The sequence below is a fragment of the Octodon degus genome, unplaced genomic scaffold (genome assembly GCF_000260255.1).
Source record: "Octodon degus isolate 3935 unplaced genomic scaffold, OctDeg1.0 scaffold00042, whole genome shotgun sequence".
In the NCBI taxonomy this organism is placed as follows: domain Eukaryota; kingdom Metazoa; phylum Chordata; class Mammalia; order Rodentia; family Octodontidae; genus Octodon; species Octodon degus.
The window spans coordinates 8,616-31,377 of NW_004524618.1; the positions used below are offsets into that span (position 1 = coordinate 8,616).

The window sequence follows — 22,762 nt, forward strand, 5'->3', positions numbered from 1 at the left end:
TTTAGAAGCACTTAGTATTTCTTTGATTATAGTTACCACTACATTTTTTAGTTCTGAAATTATTTCTGATCTGATTTCTTCTATACCTTTCTGCAGTTGATTCTTTACTGTCAACGCTATTATTTCTGAGATATCTGGTGTGTGATTTCCAGTTTCCTCAGTGCTAGTGTCTTCTGCATTTGTACTGGGTGGGCTCGGGGCCTGAGACTGCATTTTCTTCCTCCTCCTTGTCATTTTGTATACCACTGTCTTCTGACCTTTGGTGTAGAGCTTAGATAGAGTTATTACCTTAGCACCAGGTCTGGATCTATGAAGTTCAGATTACTCTAGATGGGTGTTGTTTAGATCTGGCTGCTGTGCTCCACTTCTTTCTGCTGCAGGTGTTAGAGCTGAACCCTTTGTGTCACTCTGGCAAGATGTTCTGCTCCTGAATCAGCTGGGTGGGTCTTGCCTCTAGCCTCTTTGCAGGGAGTTCTGCTGAAGGGTTCCTCACTGGGCCTGCACTCTGGGTGGAATGAAGATCCGCGGGACCTGGGTGGTCTCACTCACTCACAGGGCCTGGGCTCTGGGTCTATTCAGCATCCAGCGTCCGGGTCTTCTCACCCACTCATAGGGCCTGGGCTCTAGGTCTATTTAGGATCCCATGGCCTCGGTCAGGCCTGCGCTCTGGGTCTATTCAGGATCTGGAGGGCCCTGGTCATTTCTGTAATGTGCTTCTTAAGGAAGCATTCTGCAAAACACTTTCTTCACTAGGTGCAGTTTTAGAATAAAAGAAATATTCACTCTCATTTATATGTATAAATTCTAATATGATTAAAGGTTACTCTTGTTTAAAAAAAAATGTCTCCAGTAGTAATACCAGAAAAAGATCCTGGAAGAGCTACAGTCAGAGTGGATTAGGGCTGGAGATGGGAATGAATATCTATCTGAGATACTTGTCTAATTTCTGAGACAAAATACCTGACACCCAAAACTAAAGGAAGTTCACAATTTGTAGCAGTTTCAATTCACAGGCAGCTGCTGCCTAAGGGAGTCATGGCAGAGAAAAGAGAGTCCAAGGTGGGGCATGCAGGAAGCAGCTAGTCTGCCCTTTACCTTTCCCTGTATTACATCTAGGCCATAGGCCTATTGTTTGGTTCCACCCACATCTAGTGTGGGGTTTCGGTCTTTAGTAAATCCATTGAGCCACACTCAGAATTATTTCAAAACAATTAATGGACTTATGCAGTGCTATAAACCCTTAATCCCAATATGACACATCTAACTCAACATCGTGCACCTGTAAGGGTCGAGTCACTGCTAAGGAAGACCCCAAAGTTGGTCTCTCATGCAAATCGCAAAGGGAAAGCTTTATTATCTACGTATACATAGGGCAGTCTGTACACGCAGGAGCAGCGCACGCCTCTAGTGAAACAGGCGTAGTTTTTTAAAGACAAAAACCACAAAATGGGGAGGGAGCAAGCAAATCACAGAAGCAAATTGCATTGGTTAGTGTAGGTTGCCCTTTACAATAATTGGTGGATTACAATACTGGATGACCAAATGGAGTAAGTCCGGGGGTAGCTGGGGGGAATAACCTTGTGGTTGTCATGTTCCGGGAACATTTTTAAGAAATCGAGGCATTGTGACCTGGGACATCCTGTTGTTATGGCTTTCAATTGTGAGGCCTTGGGTTTGGGAATGTATGTCTCTTGCAAGAATTTAAACAAGGGGAGGGCCAAGGGCAACTTCTTGGCTGACTCAGTAGCTTTAGTTGTTTTCCAAGTAACAGGACCCCGTCCAAGGTTTTCTTGTGTCCTCTTTGTGGTAGGAACATGGATTGCTCAAGCTCTAGGGCCGTAAACCAGTGAGTGGGTCCTTTTAATTGAAACACATTTTATCTATTTATTTCTATATGTGATCTTAAAATTATTTGCGCTTTACACACCCATGAGCCAGTCACCTCTCAAAAGCCCCACCTATAAGAACATGAGGTTTTAGGGGTGTTGCATGAAAATTGAGTAAACAGTATTGAGGATCTTAGGGGAAGACACTTCATTTAAACAAGCAGACCTGAAAGGAGTAGTCTCTGAAGTCTGAGGTACTGATTACAAAAAGTTTGTCTTTTTATAGGGGGAAAAATGAGAGTTACAAAAACCCAAGATAAGCATAGCTGAAGGCCATGGCACACAGGTATCTTGTGAGTGCAGCTGTATGTAGCAAAATTGTTTTTAGCACATTTACAAAAGTTTGAAATTAACAATGACTCGTCATTTAGCCACATTCAGGGGCAGAGAACAGAATGGCTTTAGCTTTATTGGACAAAATAGCTGGTCAGGATTTATGCTCTAGGTGAACACCAAATAACAAGTCATAACAGCATCCCATAATGTTGGGATAAGAAGGAGGTAAAATAGAGATGTGCAAAATGACCTGCAGGGCATGTGGGATGAGGGATAGAAAAACCGAACTGCAGCAGCAGAGGGGGCAACCAGTGACACCTGGAATGCCTCAAGGTCATCCTGTTTTTGTGTCCTTGTCCCAGATGCCCAGCAGGTTCTCATGATCTTAGGCACACATAATAAGAGCTTGTTTTGTGAACCAAAATGAACCTAAAGGCTGAGACACAATATACATAAAAATAAGACCAACGTGGTATGTCAACCTTTTGCTCTAGCCTTGTTTTGCTTGCATGAGATATCCATGTGTCTTTGTTTGTGGCCAGCACCTGTGTGATGGAGGTTAAACTATTACAAGAAGACAGGTGTGTTGGTATATGTCTATAAACACAACACTCTGGGGACTGAAGCAGGAGGATGGAAGCCCAGGTTAGGCAACTTAGCAAAACCCTATCTCAAAATTTAAAAATATGTATTTTGAGGGTATGTCAATGTGTAAGCCCTAGGTTCGATCCCCAATACTGATAATTTACCATAGAGATAATAAGAAGCTAATCAGAGAGAGATTCCAGGGATATTGATTTGAGATTTTATCTTACCTGAAATAGGCCACTGGAAGGTATTTTTGAAAGACTCTTGCAATCAGATTGTATATTTAGTGATAAATTCATTTTCTAGATAGAGTTGGTTCTATAGCAACATGGGTGAAGCAATAGGGTTGGGGTGACGGCTGTGCAAAGTGCAAGAGTCCATGCTGGAATTGTATTTTGGAGGAGAGAATTCTGAAAGAATTGCCCAGAAAGTGGACTTGGGGAGTGAGATAAAGAATTTAATCATGACTGACCACTGAGTTTGGGGCCAGATCAACTGTAAAGTGTTGCCATGAATTGTCATGGATCTGAAGGAAGACTAGGGAACAAAGAGATGGTTAACAAGTTATAGGGTGGCATAGTGAATGTGAGACGTCAACTAGATAACCATGAAAAGACAGAGTAGGCAGTCATAGGTAAGAGTCTACAGTTTAGAGGCAACAACTAAATTTGAGATATTAATAGTACAGTTATCAGAGCACACATTATAAGTCATTCTAAGAGATTACTTACAGACTGAATATTGACAGATAAGTGGGCTATCCTTGTATTATCTTTTCCTCCTCTAAATCAAGTCTCCATCCTTCTGTCCAATTCTTCTAGTCAGGGGAAGCTCCAGGACTCAAGAACCTTATCAGGCCACTGCAAACACACAGAGAGGTGGGCACACGGCCTTGGGAGTGATGAGTTTGAAGTAGAGAAACCTAAGGCTTATAACCCAGACCTGTACCAAAGCAAAGCAAATAATACTGCAGTGGAAGCTGAGCCCACTGCAGGTCCATCACAGTCATTTAAAGGGAAGCCTGAGCTTTTAGAAGAACCTTGGAAAGCAAGTGCAGAAAGGAAGAAAGGTTTCTCCACATGTGCTCCTGGGAGAATTGAGCCCAAGTCAGAAGACATGGATTTAGAGAATAAAGATGATTATGGCAGAGATGGAACCTGCCATGGTCAAGGTACAGTATGTAGAATCTTACCGTATTTTAGATAAACCAGTCCTCCATGAAAGGAAAGAGAAGGAATATGAGTCGAATGGTCACTAGTTCTATGATTTCTGAAAGGAACCTCCTTATTTTTACCATAAGTCATGAAAATAGCTCAGCTGTGGTCATCTCAGAAAACTAAGGGTGATCGTAGGCAGCCACAGCACTTCCGCTGCATCAGTCATGTGATCTAGGCAGCACTCATATATTTTTATGAGGCAGAGGCAGAAATCTGGCACATAGGGGAAGCAGTGTGTTTTTGCACTGGATCAGTTGCTCCAAGCTGAGTAGAAAAGCTTTAGAACATCAGAGACCTGCAACTAATGTAGATGCCACTAATTTGCAGGACCTCCAAAAATACAAATAAAGTTGATGTTTATTAACCACTTAAGAGTTTCAGCCAGTCAATTTTCATTCATAGAAGATAAGCGTATATATCTGTTTGTTTTATATGGCCTAGTTTTTGCATAATTCTTTATCTAGAAGTTTGGTGTTTATTCCTGGTAAAATTTAATAAGCTCTCATTATTTTCTTTTACTAATTTGTGTTTATTTGTGAAAATAATGTATCATCTTGGGCTGCAATCTATAAAAGTTATCATAAGTACATTAGATATGATTTTTATACTTCTCCAGAACTCAATAATATTCTATTATAATACAAAACAGACATATGTGGGACACTGCAACTGAATAGGAAGGAAATGCCAAAAGATTTGCAAAAGAAAAAACTGAAAATGGGAGAAATGTTAAAATATCAAAAGGAAGAGTCTGTGTTATGAAATGGAAAGACAAAAAAGATGTCTCATTATTGTCAGCTATTCATAACATAGAAATGATGGACCTTGGAAGAAGAAGTGAAACTTTAAAAATTCCAGTAGTGGTCAATGATCATAACAATTGTTTTTTTTTGGGGGGGGTAACAGGAATCAAACTCAAGACCTCACATTGGCTGGCAGGGGCTACACCACTGAATTAAATCCCCAGCACTGATTACAATAATTCTGTGGGTGGCGTTGACAGAGTTAAACAAATCTAATAAGGTATCTAGTAATAAAAAATCAAGGGGAAAATATTATTTATATTTATGCACCTTCTGGACCAAACAACATGGAACTCATTTTTATTCAAAACAAGGGGGTTCAAAAAGTCATTTAAGGGGCTGGTGAGATGGCTCAGTGGTCTAAAGCGCCTACTTAGAACAAACATAGCAAAAACAAAGGGACCGCAGTTCAACCCCCCAGCACCACATGCCAGCCAGCCTCGGCTGAGCTGGCCACACAAATAAATAAATAAATAAATTTTAAAAAAGTAATTTAAGAGCCAGGGAGATAGCTCAGTGGAAGAAACTTTTGCCTGGTAAGCGCAAAGTCCTGACTTCAATCTCCAGTACAGCAAAAAAAAAAAAAAAAAAAGTCACTTATAATTTAGATTAGGTCTGATAGATCAAATAATTGAAAATTAACACAATAGCAAAATGCAGACCAGGACATCCATCATTCATGTCTTCACCATTACATTTAGTGGGTAGACATTTTATTTATTAAAATAATATTACAAAAAAAGCCAGCATAATAGTGTCAAATATGTTGTTCAAAGGAAGACAATAATGCAAAAGGAATTTGGAAAGAGACTAGATACTGCTGTCTAGATTGTAATATTGTGTTGTGTACTGAATGTTTTTAAGATTTATCATATTCAAAAATAATTATTGAATACATTTATTTTTTAATAATTTTATTGAGAAACAAACAGCAATGAGACAGATTCAAAACCAATTAGTAGGACAGTTTCAAGGATATTCTTTTTTTTTCTTTTTGAGGAACCTGGGATTGAGCTCAGGCCCCCGTGCTTGCCGGGGAAGCACTTATTCTACTCAACCATCTCCCCAGCCCCAGTAGGACAGTTTCAAAAATTAATATATTTCATATTGTTGTCTCCTTAGTGGTTATTCATAGTACAAGATGCAGACATGAGGGGCTGGAGAGATGGATCAGTGGTCTAAAGCGCCTACTTGGAACAAGCTTGGGGACTGGGGTTCGATCCCCAAGCACCACATGCCAGCCAGCCCCGCCCCCAGGTGGGCTGAGCTGGTCACACACACACACAATAAATAAATGTAAAATAAATAAAAATATTAAAAAAAAAGATGCAGACATGATATCCTGTCCACAAACACTATTAGAACAAATCTTTATATTCACTGAATTAAGAGAAAGTAACTGTATATCTACCCTATTTTGAATATACAAATACGAAATGGTCCTTCATTTTTATCTCCTTGTTTAGTTTTGTCAAAGAAGGGCATTCCATTGTCATTTAAATATTGTAGGATACTTAAAAGAATTAACAACTGGGACCTCCTCTTATTGAAAAGTGTTTGCACGTCAAAAGAAATTACCAACAAAGTGAAAAGACAACCTACAAATTTGGGAAGAATCTTAACTAATAAGCACTCAGACAAAGGTCTGCTCTCTAGAATTTACAAAGAATTAAAAAACACTAGGGCCCCTAAATTTAAAGACCCAATCCAGAAATGGGCATCCGAGATGAACACACACTTCTCAGAGGATGAAATTAAAGAAGTGAATAAATATATGAAAAAATGCTCCACAACACTAGCCATCCGTGAAATGCAAACTGAAACACTGAGATACCATCTCATCCTAGAAAGAATGGCTATCATAAGGAAATCAACCAACAACAAATGTTGGAGAGCCTGTGGGGAAAAAGGAACCCTTCTCCACTGCTGGTGGGAATGTAGACTGGTGCAACCATAATGGAAATCAGTGTGGAGACTCCATATTGAATAAATTTGATAAAATTTGAAAAAAAAGAGCGTCATCAGCAGAGATGCAGGCCTCCTAGCCTCAAGGTGGATAGTGAGAGTGCAAGAGCCTGGTAGGAGATGGAAGATGAAGGCCATGATCAGCTGGCAATTTAAAGTGGGTAGCAGCCCTTTGTCAGGAGAAAGAGCGGCAAACATGCTTATACAGCCTGTGGGAGTTGAAAGATGACTATAATTGAAAGAAATTATATTGAAAGATAAGACCTAAAGAGAGCCAGGTTGGTGGTGCACACCTGTAATCCCAGCACTTGGGAGGCTGAGGCAGGAGGATTGTTGCAAGTTCAAGACCAGCCTGGGCTACAACAGGAGCTCAAGGCCAGCCTGAGCTGCATAATAAAGCCCTGTCTCAAAAAAGACCAAAAAATAAAAAGATCTAAAGGGATTTCAGGATAACAGAAGGGTAATCACTATTGTTCATGCCAATAAGGCCTTATTTTTTTTTTTTTTTTTTTTTTTGGCAGAACCGGGAATTGAACTCAGGCCCTTGTGCTTGCCAGGGAAGCACTTATTCCACTGAGCCATCTCCCCGGCCCAAGGCCTTCTTATAGAGACTTTTAAACAAACAGTTCAGTAGTGCTCAAGTTTGCAGGTCGCAAATCTTGTGTATAACTATTCTTGGGTAGTATGTTATCTTTATGTAGTTTATTTTCTATTTCCTACCCTAGACTACAGAGTTCTTATGCATATACACAGCTTGTATATACTAAACAGTAATCAATGTCTGACACAGGTTTGATGGATTTATATTATATGTATATATTTGTTTGATCAATTTTTCATGCTTATATCTATATATTGTTAACTACTTTGAAGATAACAATATACAGTGTAACAACCATTGTTAATTTCCTGTATCTTGTTTTGAAATTCTGTCTTATAGTTGATTCCTTGGAATCGGACTAGAGATGAAAATTTGTATGGAGAAGCTTTTGTTAGGAAGTATTCTCTGGAATAGAGTTGAACAAATTTAGAAAATAGAAATACAGGGCAGGACAGATGTGGCAATAGCTACTCAAGAGGCTGAGGCAGGAGGGTTGTAAGTTTGAAGGCAGTCTGAGCAACTTAGTGAGATCCTGTGTCAAAATAAAAAAGAATAAATCACAGATAGATAGTCTTTGGGTTCAGTTTCCAGTATCTTCTCCAAAGAAACCCAGTTAAGTTTGAATTTCAGATAGCGAATGACTTTCAATATAAGTATCTCTTCTGAGACTAGCTCATGATATTCTAAATTACTGTTACTAAACCTCTCAGAATGTATGAGATGCAGGGCATCAGAGCTAAAGAGGAACTGGGAATAGACAATATTATAACACTATGGTATTACGAAGTGCGACACTGCATATAACATTATATGTTGTATTGGTCAGTTGTGCATCACTGGCCCAAAATACCTGATACACTCAGCCTGAAGGAGAAACTGATTAGCCTTTGGTTTCAGAGCTGTCAGCCCACAGTGGGCTGGCTCTCAGGAATGTCATGGCAGGCAGAAATTAAGGAAAGCTGCTTGCCTCATGGCATCCAGGTAGCAGAGTACAAGGGTGAGCCAGACAGAAGGAAAGGGGCTGGGGCTAAGATGACCTTCCAAAGTCACCCACCCAGTGATCTACCTCCTCCAACTGGGAGCTGCCTCCCAACAGCCCGCTTGGCTCTACACTTAGCAGCTGACTGACCTAGTGGTGAGATGAGCACCCTTATGCTCCAGGAGCCTCTCTAGGTCTCTCCTTTGAGCATTGTTGCATTGGATATCGATCCCTAAGTACACGAGTCTTGGGGAACACTGCATATTTAAAATATATTATATTGCACACTTTAACATTACTATATGCTATTTTACCATATAAATAGTGGCATTGTATATTATAGTACTTTAAAGTAATAATATTATACTACTATTATATTATAGCAAAATATTATTCTTTATAGGAAAGAATATTGGAGACATAGCTTTTCCATGTCATTAGTAAGGAATATAATAATAAAAGCATTTCTATTGCTGCATAAGGATTATTCCAAAATTTAGCAGCTTATAGCAACATGTAGACACCCACAGAGTTTCTATAGATCAGGAATCTAGATAGAGAGTTACGGATATTTTTAATGTCTTTAGTACAGGGTCTACAGGGTCCACTACACAGATCAGACTTGTAGTGATCCTGCTGTTTTCAGCCTCCAAAGTGCTAAAATTACAGGTGTGTGCAACCATGCCCAGTCTCAATCACCATCTCAGCAAGCACCGGGGGCAGGGCCCCCACAGCACACCGGGGATTGAACCTGGGTCTCTGCGCCTGCCTAAGCAGGTGCTTTAGTCCGCTGAGCTGCCTGGCCAGCCCCAGAGTTACAGATTTTAATCTCTCATAAGCTATAATCAGGGACTTTGTTGTAGTTAGGACTTTGAATGTCCCCCAAAGCTCACATGTTGATAGCTTGGTCCCAAGCTGAGGGTGTTATTTAGAGGTGATGAAAAGGTTAGGAGTTGGGATCTAGTTGTGGGAAGTAATTGCTGGGGTGTGCTCTAGTAGAGGATATGGGTACCTCTGCCTTTTCCTCTCTTTTTCACTTTCTGGCCACCATGAAGTGAGTAGCTTTACTTCTGTCATGCTCTGCGACCTCACCAATGCTGGAGAAACCCAAGCTAATGACCATGGACTAAGACTTCTGAAGCTGTGAACCAAAATAAAACTTCTCTTCTTTACACTGATTTCTTTCAAAACTTTCATCACTGTGGTAGTTGATACATTGCTTCAATTTGAAGGATCAGAAGCTTAGCTGGATGGGCTCAGTGACTCCACACCCTAGGGCATGGAGGCTCCTCCCCTAGGGCATGGAGGCCCCACCCTTAGGGCATGGAGGCCCCTCCCCTTAGGGCATGGAAGCTCCTCCCCTAGGTCATGGAGGCCCCACCCTTAGGGCATGGAGGCCCCACCCTAGGGCATGGAGGCCCCTCCCCTAGGGCATGGAGGCCCCACCCTTAGGGCATGGAGACCCCACCCTAGGGCATGGAGGCTCCTCCCTCAGGGCATGGAGGCCCCTCACCTAGGGCATGGAGGCCCCACCCTAAGGCATGGAGGCTCCTCACCTAGGGCATGGAGGCTCCACTCTAGGGCATGGAGGTCCCTCCCCTAGGGCAAGGAGGCCCCACCCTAGGGCATGGAGGTCCCACCCTAGGGCCTGGAGGCCCCACCCTAGAGTGACTGAGCATGTAAAAGGTATGTAAAGGGGTTGAGGAAGACTTCTGCATGCCCCACTTCCTTGGAGGAGCATGATCTTCACATCAGCCACCACCACTTTCTTGAAAGAGCTCAGATCTTTGCAGGCAGTGTGGAAGTAAGAGAGAGAGGCTTGATAGATGCAGCAGCTGCTGCTCCTTCTCCTCTACTCTTCGCTGTTTTGTGCTGCCATTAACTGCTGCCATCTGCCTTAGAGCCAGTGGAGTATGGACTGAAACCTCCACTAACTGTGAGTTAAATAAACCTTTCCTTCCTTAATTTTGGGTGTCAGGTATTTTGTCCCAGCAGTGAGTGAAATGTAACAGACAATCGCAGCAACAGAAAGCTGAGTAGCACAGTCTCTCCTAAGGCTACAATTAAGGTGTTGGCTAGGGTTATTATGTCTCCTATAGGCTCCACTACCACATCCACTCACATTTCTGGCAGGATTCAGTTCCTTTAAGGTTACTAGTCTGAGTATTTCAGGTCCTTACTGGATGTTGCAAACAGACCTCTTCAAATGACAGCTTATATTAACTTAATATGCTAAAAGGCCAAGACAGAATGATGCGTCTTGTAATTGCTTAGTGTCCTAGGGAAACTGGGATAAAAGTACCAGAAATGGAGTGGCTCCAATCACAGAAATGTATTGTCTCACAGTTTGGGAAGCCGAAGTTCAAAATCAAGGTGTTGGCAAGGCCACATCTTCTCTGAAGACTCTAGGAAAGACTTTCTTTTATTCCCTTAGTTTCCAGTATTTCCAGAGATAGGTCAGAACTCAAATTTTCCCAGGCACCTTGCCCCAAACATTCCTTCCCTTCGTTTCCTAGGTAACCTACACCAACCCTAATTCCAACCCTGCCCCACATTGTACTCTGGTCTCAGCTCACTTCCCCTTGACCCATGTTGGTCTCAGCTCATTCCCTTCTGACATAAACAAAATTAAACCACAAGGAGGATAAGTGATGTCCACCTATGACCTGGCTGTTCCAGCCCACAATCACCCTTCCTGAAAGATCCTATAAAGTCTCCTGTCCCCCCTTTATTCACTGTTGTCTTGGTCTGCTAGACAGCCAGCCTTTCTTGATGCCCCCAATAAATCTTCTATTTGTGTCAGAAAGACTGGTCTGGTTGATTGCATGGGTTTGTACCTAACAGCCAGCAGTTTTTTGGCTTATGGACACATCACTCCAGTCATGGAGGATTCTTTGTACCTATCTGTCTCTGCATCCCCATCTTCAGTTCTCCTCTCTGTGCCTGCCTGTATGCATCTATCTATTTCCAATAAGATCATATTCACACTTCAGCCAAAACCAGTAATAAAATCTTTTAAATATCAGCCTATCACTTTTGCTATATCCTATTTATTAGAAACAAATTAGTAAGTCCAGCTCACGTATATAGACAGGTGATCTCCAAGTATGTGAAAGCCAAAAGGTAGAAATCCTGGAGGCCATTGGAGCCATGATAGATCAGTCCACCCAAAAATACACTTGATATAATGAAATTATATAAAATCAGGATTATGTTCAAATTAATGGGGTAGTTGAGAATATTAGGTGACAAAGATTTCATGTGATGAGATTTGCTTAATTTCAAAGTCACTTTGTCTTGAGGCAGTAATACTAACCTAGAAAGTTTCTCCTAATTCTGTGAAAAATGTAGTCATTCAGGGGGCTCTATCTCACTGGCACTGTTGACTCTTCAGATGCAAGACATCTTTAGAACCTAATGATATTAGGAAAATAGGATCATGTCAAGATTTGTGGCTGATGTCCTTTCTTGTGGGACTCACAGTCAAAGTGTTCAATTTACCTTTTCTACTTCGTTGTCATAGATTTTGCCCTTTGGAGAAGCATACTGTGAATCATCATTTATAGCAGAGCTTCTCAGGAATAGTGCTGACACTGCACTGATCATTCATTGCTTTTAGGAGGTGAAAGGGCCCCAGAGGTGGCAGCTGAAAGAGCATAACCTACACTAGAGTATCTCAGATAAGATTACTTCTATCTTACTAAACAGACCAAACCAGAACTTATGTTTCATAGTCCTAAAGTTAACCTAAAAAAATAAAAAATAAAAAAATAAAGTTAATCTAAGGTATTTCTAGACATAATCCAAATTAAAAGGTAGCATCTTCCTTGGTGAAAGGACTATATACAAATACATTGGCATCACAATTTAACTATCGTAACTAAGATGTATGAAAAAGTAATTTTTTTCTCTAAAATCTTGTATTGCTTTGGAGTCTTCATACCAGTTGATGATGAGAGAAAACTCTTAACTTGTCCATGAAAGGCATTTGGGCTTTTCCTTTTTTTTTTTTTTTTTTGGCAGAACCAGGGATTGAACTCAGGCCTTTGCACTTGAATGGTTAAATAGACTATATCTATCTATCTATCTATATATATCTATATCTATCTATCTATCTATCTATATCTATATCTATATCTATATCTATATCTATATATATATATATATATATATATAAATATATATGGGAATACTATGCATCAATTTTCTTTTTTTTTTCCAGATAAACATAGTCACTTTTGGATGAGTATTTCTTCCCTTCCCTTGGCTCATGTCAGGACAGAGCAAAAAGTTTGTCGGTAAAATCATATCAATAATCTCTTTGTACTTCCTATCCCAGAGAAATTTTAAAGTATGTAGCAAATTTATGTTTATGTATACATATACAGACTTATATGTATATACTTATTTTAAAACACACACACACACACACATATATGTATATATACCTATTCACACACATATAAATTATGTATGTATATATTACTTATAGTAGCTTGGAACTAAAACAACCAAAATATTTGTCAATAGATGAATGGTTAAATGGACTATATATATATATAATGGAATACTATGCATCAATTTTCTTTTTTTTTTTTTTGGCAGAACCAGGAATTGAACTCAGGTCCTTGCACTTGTTAGGGAAGTGCTTATTCCACTGAGCCATCTCCCTGGCTCCTATGCATCAATTTTTAAAGAATTAGTAAATCACACAAACAGATATGAAAAGGTATAGATCGTAAATAGCTGATAAAATTAAGGTGGAGAATAATGTTTATAGTACAGTGAGATAAGCACACTGTAGGCAAGAAGACGTGTGTATATGCACATGAGTAAAAAAAAATGACTGAAGAGATTATGGACCCAGCATTTATCTCTCAGGAGGGTGCATTTGGCTGAGAGGATGGAGGTATAAAACTTTTAATTTTTACACTATTGTTTGGTATTTTAAAATGTGTAAGGTGATGCGCTCCTTAGGAGCTGCCAGCACCCTGCACCCTGAGCAGCCAGGAGCAGAGGATGAGCCCTGCACGGACTCAGGTATGCTTTCAACAGCTGTGGTGGCAGTGGTGGCGGCAGCAGCTCCAGAGGAAGAGATGATAATAAAACTCTGGCTCTTCCCAATGCCAATTGGAGTCTGACAGCTAGATCATTTTTGAACCTCATAACATGGACAATGCTTCTCCTGCTACCCTCTCAAGAAATGAAAATGTTTTCATGAGTTCTTCCATCCTTGACTGGAGTACTGTTTTCTTCTTTTGAAGAACGAAAAAGGAAAGCTGATCCTTTCTGCAGCTGACGGTATAATTGCCTTTTTTTTTTTTTTTTTTTTTTTGTGTGTGTGTGTGTGTGTGTGTGTGTGTGTGGCCAGCTCAGCCCACCAGGGGGCGGGCTGGCTGGCATGTGGTGCTGGGGGATTGAACCGCGGTCCCTGTGTTTTGCTAAGCTTGTTCTAAGTGGGTGTGTTAGACCACTGAGCCATGTCACCAGCCCTATAATTGCCTTTTGACACTAATGTTTCTGAAAGAACCTTGAATGCCCAGGGACTTTCCAACCCTGCTGCTTATAAGCTTCAGTCCTCTTCTGATTGCTTTAGAACCAAGATTGCCAGGTAACTGCCAGCCCTCTGTGAATCAGCAATCCTGCCAGACTGGGTCTGAGGACCGAATGACACTTTAATTTGATCAGTTTCTGGAGTCATGATATTTTATTTATTTGTTCGGTTGTTCTTCAGTTACTCTGTTAGGTAGGTAGTTTGTTAGTACTGGGGTCAAAATCAGGTGTTGTACTTGCCATGCAGGCACTTAAGCCACTGAGCTATCTCTCAAGCCCAGATTCATGCTATTTAAAACAAAAATTCTGTCACATAAAATTTGTGAACAACCATCTTAGCATATAACTTGAAGACAACTTTTCAAAGTTTTATATAAGGAATTTCCAGGGGCCAAGGAGATAGCTCAGTAGAATAAGTGCATGCCTGGCAAGTGCAAGGGCCTGAGTTCAATCTCCAGTTCTGCAAAACAAAACAAACAAAAAAAGAAAGAAAAAAGGAATTTCTATAACATTCAATAGTTACAGTATTCTTTTTAAGTTTGAACTTAAAAGTAATAATTGAGATGAAGTCTCTTCAGTGAAGTATATTATTGTATTTTAGCCAGTATCTTCTGGAGTATAATGATTATAACTAGGTTATCATTAAATGTCTTGTATACATACCTATTTTACCAAATTAATACTGTAATTAAGGCAAGGTGTTTATTACATTATACATGTGGCAAAACTTTTAACTTAGTTGGTTAAATGTGTATTTCTGCCATGGTTAAAGATACTGTACAATAGGATTTTAATGAGTTAAGGAACATCGAAGAGGCATCACCATCAGAGCCAATTAATACATCCAGGTTTTTTCCCTAAAGACCTTCCTCTCCTCAGTGTTAGCTAGTTACTCTGACCTATGCTTCCTAAAGGAAAGGCAGAATACTTTCTCCTTTTCTTTGATTATTGTTCTTCAAAGGAGAGTAAGGGCATTTTAAAAAATTAAGATGTTTTATGTATACAGACCAGTTCCTCACAACAACGTGATCATTATGTACTAAAAATATGTACCAATAAAAAAGAATTTCAGAATGAAGAGGTGGCTCTGTCACTTCCTTCAGATACCATGTCTACCTGCTTGGCTTTCCCTTGGAGAATTGCCCTGAGACAGCGGCTGCTTTTCTTTCCATCCCTTCAGGGTACTTCAGTCAGCTGCCATTCTAAGAGTTTTTGTTGTTGTTGTTGTTGTTGTTGTTGTTGTTGTTGTTGTTGTTTTTCCTGAACCGGGGATTGAGTCAGCTGCCATTCTAGTTCCTCCTCTTCCTGCTCACTCTCTTTTTCTTCTTCATGCTAGAGGCGAATCAGTGCTTCCTGCATGTGAGGCAAGGGCTCTGCTATGGAACGACCTACCCAGCCCCTTCTGTGCTGACCAGGCAAGACTCTGAAGGCCTTTCCTCCATCACAGTCCACTGATGACCTCACCTCATATCCGTTAGGAAAACTGCAGAGCAGAGGTGACCTCACACCCACCCTTCACCACCATAGCGTCCACCTCCCTGCCTCATCCCCTGGCAGATGCCAGACCACCCTGAACCACAGTGTACATCACTGTGTGCTTGCTTTCTGTTGAATGCACCCCAAGAGTGCACAAACTTGGTCTGACATTTCTCACCTCACTCAAAAATAAAAACAAAAATAAAACTCAGTAGTATACGGTGGAGCACCTGTCATACCATCACTTAGGGAGACTGAGGCGAGAGGACTGCAAGTTTGAGAAATAGATCAAAGGTCTAAATATTAAAACAGAAACCCTTAATCTGTTGGAAGATAAAATAGGTAAAATAGGTATCTCTTGAAGAGATACATGCAGTCAAAAATTTTATGAACAAAACCCAGAGCACACAAGAAATATTACAAAGAATCAACTACTGGGATCTCATCATATTAAAAAGCTTTATACAGCAAGAGAAACCACCAACAGAGTGAAGCAACAACCCACAGACTGGGGAAAAAACACTTCCCAGCTGTTCTTCAGACAAAGGATTCTATATATTCTATTATCTAAAATGTATAAAGAACTTTTAAAAAAATCAGATTCTCCAAGTTTAAAGACCTAAAACAGGCATCTGAAATGGACAGATATTTCTGTTCATTTCCCTAAAGACCTTCCCCTCCTCAGTGCTAGCTGGTTACTCTGACCTCTGCTTCCTAAAGGAAAGGCAAACATCTGACATGAACAGACATTTCTCAGATAAGGAAGTAGAAATAGTAAATAAATATATAACAAATATTCAACATCACTGGTCATCTGAGAAATGCAACTTAAAACAACACTGAGATTCCATCTCACTCCGGAAAGAATGAAGAAATCAACCAGTAACAAATGCTGGTAAGGCTGTAGGGAAAAGAGAATCCTTTTCAAAAGCTGGTGGGAGTTTAAATTGGTGCAACCAATATGGAAATCTGTATGGAGCTTCCTCAAAAAGCTGCAACTAGGGACCAGGGAGATGGCTCAGTAGACTAAGTGCTTCCCCGGCAAGCACAAAGACCTGAGTTCAATTCCCATTTCTGGGGGAAAAAAAAAAAACCCTGCAACTAGGCAGCCATTTGACCTAAATATTCCCCTTCCTGGTGTCTTTCCAAAAGATTTTTTAAAATTCTCCTCTCCCTTCAACCCTTTTCCCCTATTTACAAAGTTTTGTTTCTATTTTATCTTCTTTTCTCATTTTTTCTTTCTCTTCCTTCCTCCCTTCTTTCAGTCCTACTTTCCTTGTAAATAATTTCTTCCTGTTTCATAATATATGATAGCTAAATATTGGAAACAGACCAAATACCCACAAAGAGATGAAGGGATAAAAAAAGTGGGGTTTTTACATATAATGGGGTACTGCTCTGCCACAAAGAAGGACAAACTCAAGACATTTGGGATAAGTAGATAAACCTTGAGACCATACTTTCAGGTAAAATAAATTGTATGCAAGTTTAAATGTCACATTATTTCTCTGGTGTAAGAAATCAAATGCACAAGAAAGGACTAAAATAGAAGATAGATACTGTATGAAGGAAAAAACTGTTCAAATGGGAAAGGGAAGGGGGGAAGAGGAAGAGTAGGAAGGGTAAAAAAGAATTGAAATGTGCTACATACATGTACAAACTCCCCATGATGAATGTAATCATTATATACTGCATGTGTGTACTAACAAAAAAAATTTCTTTTAAAGAAATTAATGGTGCTAGGAAAAGGAAAAGAAATAGAGGTTGAGCTCACAGGACAGGATATTTCAGCATAGACCTGAGAGGGATCACTCTGGCACTAGAGATAAGACTAGCAACTCTGTTATATAGGTTATCAGGTCTTTATAGGGTCATTACATTAAAAATGGGGGGCTGTGGAAGGGAAGTCATAATGGGACTTTCAGGGGTGTTGTACCCTGTCAAAATTGACTCCATTTTGTTGCCCTTCTAACCTCGCCGAGTTCCTGTTCTGTATGTGCCGACCCCTCCCAACTCCTCACCCCTTGATTGCCAACTCAAATTCCTCCCAATTCCTCACCCCTATGACTCAAGTCTTATGATATCTGCTCCCCAAACCTTATCTCAATGAACTCTGTATGACTGCCAACTCAGCACCTTCACCCAACAGGACCACCCCATGAACTACTGACCCTGCCACTTCTTCTCCACCCCTCCCCTGTTTCTGCGGTTTTCAAGCTTAAATACTGATCCTTGTTAATGCTCGGCGCGCCTCTTTGCACCTTGCATAGAGACTGCTGCTGGGTACCTGCTAAAATAAAGCATTTCTTTTAACTTTTGGACTTGCCTCGTTGTCATCTGATTTTTGAGTTACAACAAGGGAGAGTGTTCAGTACAAAGGAGTTGTGGCGCTCCACCCAGGACAGGACTTTAGAGCTTAGGAGTTGTGTGTTTGTCAAGAGCCATCAACCCTCGAATTGTCCTCACACCTCTCTGTAATTCCTCCTTGCCTCTTTCCAGCTCTCATTCTATTCTTCAAGCAACTGAGCTTATTTCTTTCATTGTAGATTAGTTTTCATCTTCTGCAACCTTATGTAAGGGGAATCATGTACTATAACCTTTTTGTCTGGATTTTTTACTAGGTATACAATTGTAAGATTCTCCCATGTGGTTATGTTTACCACTTTTTCATTTCATTTTTCCACTGAGTAATTTTCTAATGTATGAATACTTTACATTTTGTTTACATATGCAGTTTTGGTGGTCATTGTTGGGCTTGTAGTTCTGTGGCAATTACAAATAAAGCAATTACAAGCTAGGTGTGGAAACATGTGCCAATAATCCTACCACCTGGGAAGCTGAAGCAGGAGAACTTCCCTGAGTTCAAGGCCAACCTGGGCTATACACTGAGTTCAAGGCCAGCTTGAACTACACAGCAAGACCTTGTTTCAAACAAACCAAGAAAATAAAATGAGTATAGCCAAGTGAATATTGGGCTAGTCATCTCCTGTTATATAACAAACCTGAGAGAATAAATCTATAAAGAGGAAAGCTTTGCTCTAGTTTGTACTTTCAGGAGTTCATGTCCGGATCAGCCCTCTGCTTCAAGCTTACAAGAGGCAGTACATGATGGCAGGAGTGTGTGGAAGGGCAAAATCTGTCATTTCATGGTGGGGAACGAAAGGAGAGCAGGGAAGGAGCCAAGGTCCCATAATCCCCCTGAGGGTTCACCCATTCACCTACTGACCTCCCACTGGCCCCCAACTCCTAAAAGTTCCATCACTACTCAGTAGCACTAACTTGGGGACCAAGTGACACATGGGCCTTTGGGAGACCTTCAAGATCCCAGCTGTCGGGTTCGATAGGTAGCTGGAGCGGAGAGCGGACTCCAGAGAGCCCTGAGCAGCCCCACCGCCGCCGCCGGCCTAGTTACCATCACACACCGGGAGGAGCCGCAGCTGCCGCAGCCGGCCCCAGTCACCATCACCGCAACTGCAACTATGAGCAGCGAGGCCGAGACCCAGCAGCCGCCCGCCGGCCCCCCCTCACCACGCCGCCGCCCCCGCCCTCAGCGCTGCTGACACCAAGCCCAGCACCACGGGCAGCAGCGCAGGGAGCCCGGGCGGCCTCACATCGGTGGCGCCTGCCGGCGGGGACAAGAAAGTCATCTCAACGAAGGTTTTGGGAACAGTACAATGGTTTAATGTAAGAAACGGATATGGCTTCATCAACAGGGATGACACCAAGGAAGATGTATTTGTATACCAGAATGCCATAAAGAAGAATAACCCCAGGAAGTACCTTCGCAGTGTAGGAGATGGAAAGACTGTGGAGTTTGATGTTGTTGAAGGAGAAAAGGGTGTGGAGGCAGCAGATGTTCCAGGCCCTGGTGGAGTTCCAGTTCAAGGCAGTAAATATGCAGCAGACCGTAACCATTATAGACGCTATCCACGTCCTAGGGGTCCTCCACGCAATTACCAGCAGAATTACAAGAATAGTGAGAGTGGGGAAAAGAATGAGGGATGGAGAGCGCTCCCGAAGGCCAGGCCCAACAATGCCGGCCCTACCGCAGGCGAAGGTTCCCACCTTACTACATGCGTAGACCCTATGGGCGTGGATCACAGTATTCCAACCCTCCTGTGCAAGGAGAAGTGATGGAGGGTGCTGACAACCAGGGTGCAGGAGAACAAGGTAGACAAGTGAGACAGAATATGTATCGAGGTTATAGACCACGATTCCGGAGGGGCCCTCCTCGCCAAAGACAGCCTAGAGAGGATGGCAATGAAGAAGATAAGGAAAATCAAGGAGATGAGACCCAAGGTCAGCAGCCACCTCAGCGTGGGTACCGCCGCAACTTCAATCACCGAAGCAGACGCCCAGAAAACCCTAAACCACAAGATGGCAAAGAGACAAAAGCAGCCGATCCACCAGCTGAGAATTCGTCCGCTCCTGAGGCGGGGCTGAGTAAATGCCGGCTTAACATCTCTACCATCATCCGGTTTAGTCATCCAGCAAGAAAGAAACGAATAGGAAATTCCAGCAATAAGAAATGAACAAAAGATTGGAACTGAAGACCTTAAGTGCTTGCTTTTTGCCCGTTGACCAGATAACTAGAACTATCTGCATTATCTATGCAGCATGGGGTTTTTATTATTTTTACCTAAAGACGTCTCTTTTTGGTAATGACAAACGTGTTTTTTAAAAAAGCCTGGTTTTTCTCAATACACCTTTAAAGGTTTTTAAATTGTTTCATATCTGGTCAAGTTGAGATTTCTTTTTAATTTTTTTTATTTTTTTATTTATGTGTGTGTGTGTGTGTGTGTGTGTGTGTGTGTGGCCAGCTCAGCCCACCAGGGGGCAGGGCTGGCTGGCATGTGGTGCTGGGGGATTGAACCGTGGTCCCTGTGCTTTGCTAAGCTTGTTCTAAGTAGGTGCTTTAGACCACTGAGCCATCTCTCCAGCCCCTCAAGTTGAGATTTTTAAGAACTTCATTTTTAATTTGTAATAAAAGTTTACAACTTGATTTTTTCAAAAAAGTCAACAAACTGCAAGCACCTGTTAATAAAGGTCTTAAATAATAAAAAAAAATTTAAAAAAAGATCCCAGCTGTCACAGACATATAACATACAGACACATACCCTAGACAGATAACATCAAATAGTATTGGGGATCTGGCCAAGGTCCCCAACTGCCTGCAACGGAGGTATAGCAAAATAAGAAACAAGATGAAAAAGGAACAAATTTAGTAATGCGTGATGGGGGCTGGGAGGTCCGTGCCTCAGGGTAGGCAGAGACAATGACACTCCAAGCCAGCCACTATTCATTAGTCAATGTACTGGAGGAGTAGGGTGCTTTTCCAGGAACAGCATGGAGATTGTGACAAAATGGGCAGATTTAACATCATAAAGAGAACAAGCCAAAATCCATCCCCACACCTGGGTGCTAATCTCATTGACTGAGAGGAGGATGATTTCCACATTACCAACCAGCCCACAAGGCCAGCAAGGAAAGAAGACCCTGACAGAGGTATATCAATTTACAGTTTGTGGCCCCCAACAGAATAGGGTATCCTTTGGTACATATGATAGACAGGAATGAAACTGTCACTGTGCTAGATATCTGGAACACCAAAGTTTGTATTCTCTAAAATCAAGGAATGAGTCCTGTGGTTTATTAATAGTCATATTTTCAAACTATGAACTAGATTTCATAGAAAGATCATTTTATCACATTTTATATCAAGCCTATTAGGGGATGCTCCAATATTGTTTCCCTAGTGCTGCTGTCTAAGATAATAGACCACAACAGTCAAACAAGCCTGTTATGGTTTGTGTCTAGCTGTACTCCCAAAGCCTCATGCAGTCATGGGGTGGGGACTTCCAGAGTTTGAGATTAACTCATGATCCACTGGGATTATGGGTCTTAGTACTGCTGGAGTTATGGGTGTGAGTGTTACACTCAGCTGAGGCGACAGCCTGAATGTAATGTAAGAGAGACAGAGACAAACTTCCTCTCTCTGTTGCCATCATTGTTGCGACTCCTCCATTTTGCTCTCTTGCTCTTTGAAACCTCCAGTAACTGTGAGCTAAATAAACATTTCCATCCTTCATTTTGAGTGTCAAGTATTTGCCCCAGCAACAAGAGAAGAGTAATTGAGACAAAGCCAAACAGATCAGACAAGAAACACTAAGAAGTTCAGCAACTAAGTCCAAATGCAACATATACAAAACTGGAATAAAATGTCCCAATAAAGAAGCACTATAACCTTGTATCCTTCCCATGTTTTCAACTTAAATTCAACATCATTTTAATTAAATTACATGAGACAAAGAATAACCAGGTATAAGCAATGGCCAAAAACATAACATCACAAAAAATTTGATTGCCTAAGCAAGTCTGGATTCTATGAAACAAAAGCAAACTCTTACCTCCATCCAGTTATCTCAGTGAGATCTCCAAATGACATGGGGTAGTGAAACCTCCAACTTGATAGATGTCCAAAATGCCAAGCTCATGTTCTCTAAAATCCAGGAATGAATTCTAGGAACAACAGAGTTTAAGAGTAGAAAGAATTTATTGAGAGAAAGAAAGCTGTCTGAGAGGGAGAGAGGGGGGCCTGGAAAGTGGATTGCCCAGCAACCCAGCTTCTCAGGGTGTTTATTGAGCAAAACCATGATGTGAGGTGGATTTAGGGTAGAACAGAACTATAATAAATCAATAATATTACAATTATACTCACTTTGGTAATATTGATCCAATGGCAAATCATATAATGAGTGTTAGGTGGAATAAGACCATGGCCAACCAATAAGTATACAAGTATATTCACTAGGATAATATTGATTAAATGGGAATCAAAAAGGAAACAACTCACATAGCAAGAATACATGTCAGATAAGAAATTTCCTGGAAAGGGTGGGTAAGGATGTTTGGTCCTCCACCCTGAGGTGATTGATGCCTGTAGAGGCCCACCTGAGCAGCTCTCCTTGAAAGAAGAGCAACTGTCTCCATTTTGACTGAGCCTGACCCTATTTCCTCATATTGTTCTGTACAGAGCTGGCTACGACTTTGGTTTATCCTTCAATTGGCCTTAAGCAATGTCTATTGGTCTAGCTGAGGAGCTGGTGATAGTCTTTGAAGGTGGCGTGCGTGTTTCCCTGGTAACCCACACCTGCTGCTCTTTAATGTGAGACAGGATGGTAGAGCTAATGCTCTGTGCCGCCAGTGAGGATCAAGCCTCGAGACAGAGCCTATGACTTCCTGGAGCTTGAAAGACTACATTAAAGCTGAAGCACCAGACCCCCAAAAACTATCTCTATAGCATAATGCAGATTACTTTCTCTGCACATGGCAGAGGTGAATGCAGGCCACTAACCTAGATCAGTTCACAGTACTGACCTACTTCCCACAATTCTCAGTCAATCCTCCTCAAGCCACTC

At 41.3% G+C, this 22,762-nt stretch overlaps 1 pseudogene; it reads left to right on the forward strand.

Moving 5' to 3' along the window:
* Positions 1-18,823: 18,823 nt before the first annotated feature.
* LOC111816837 lies at positions 18,824-22,417 on the forward strand (annotated as a pseudogene).
* The last annotated feature ends 345 nt before the right edge of the window (positions 22,418-22,762 follow it).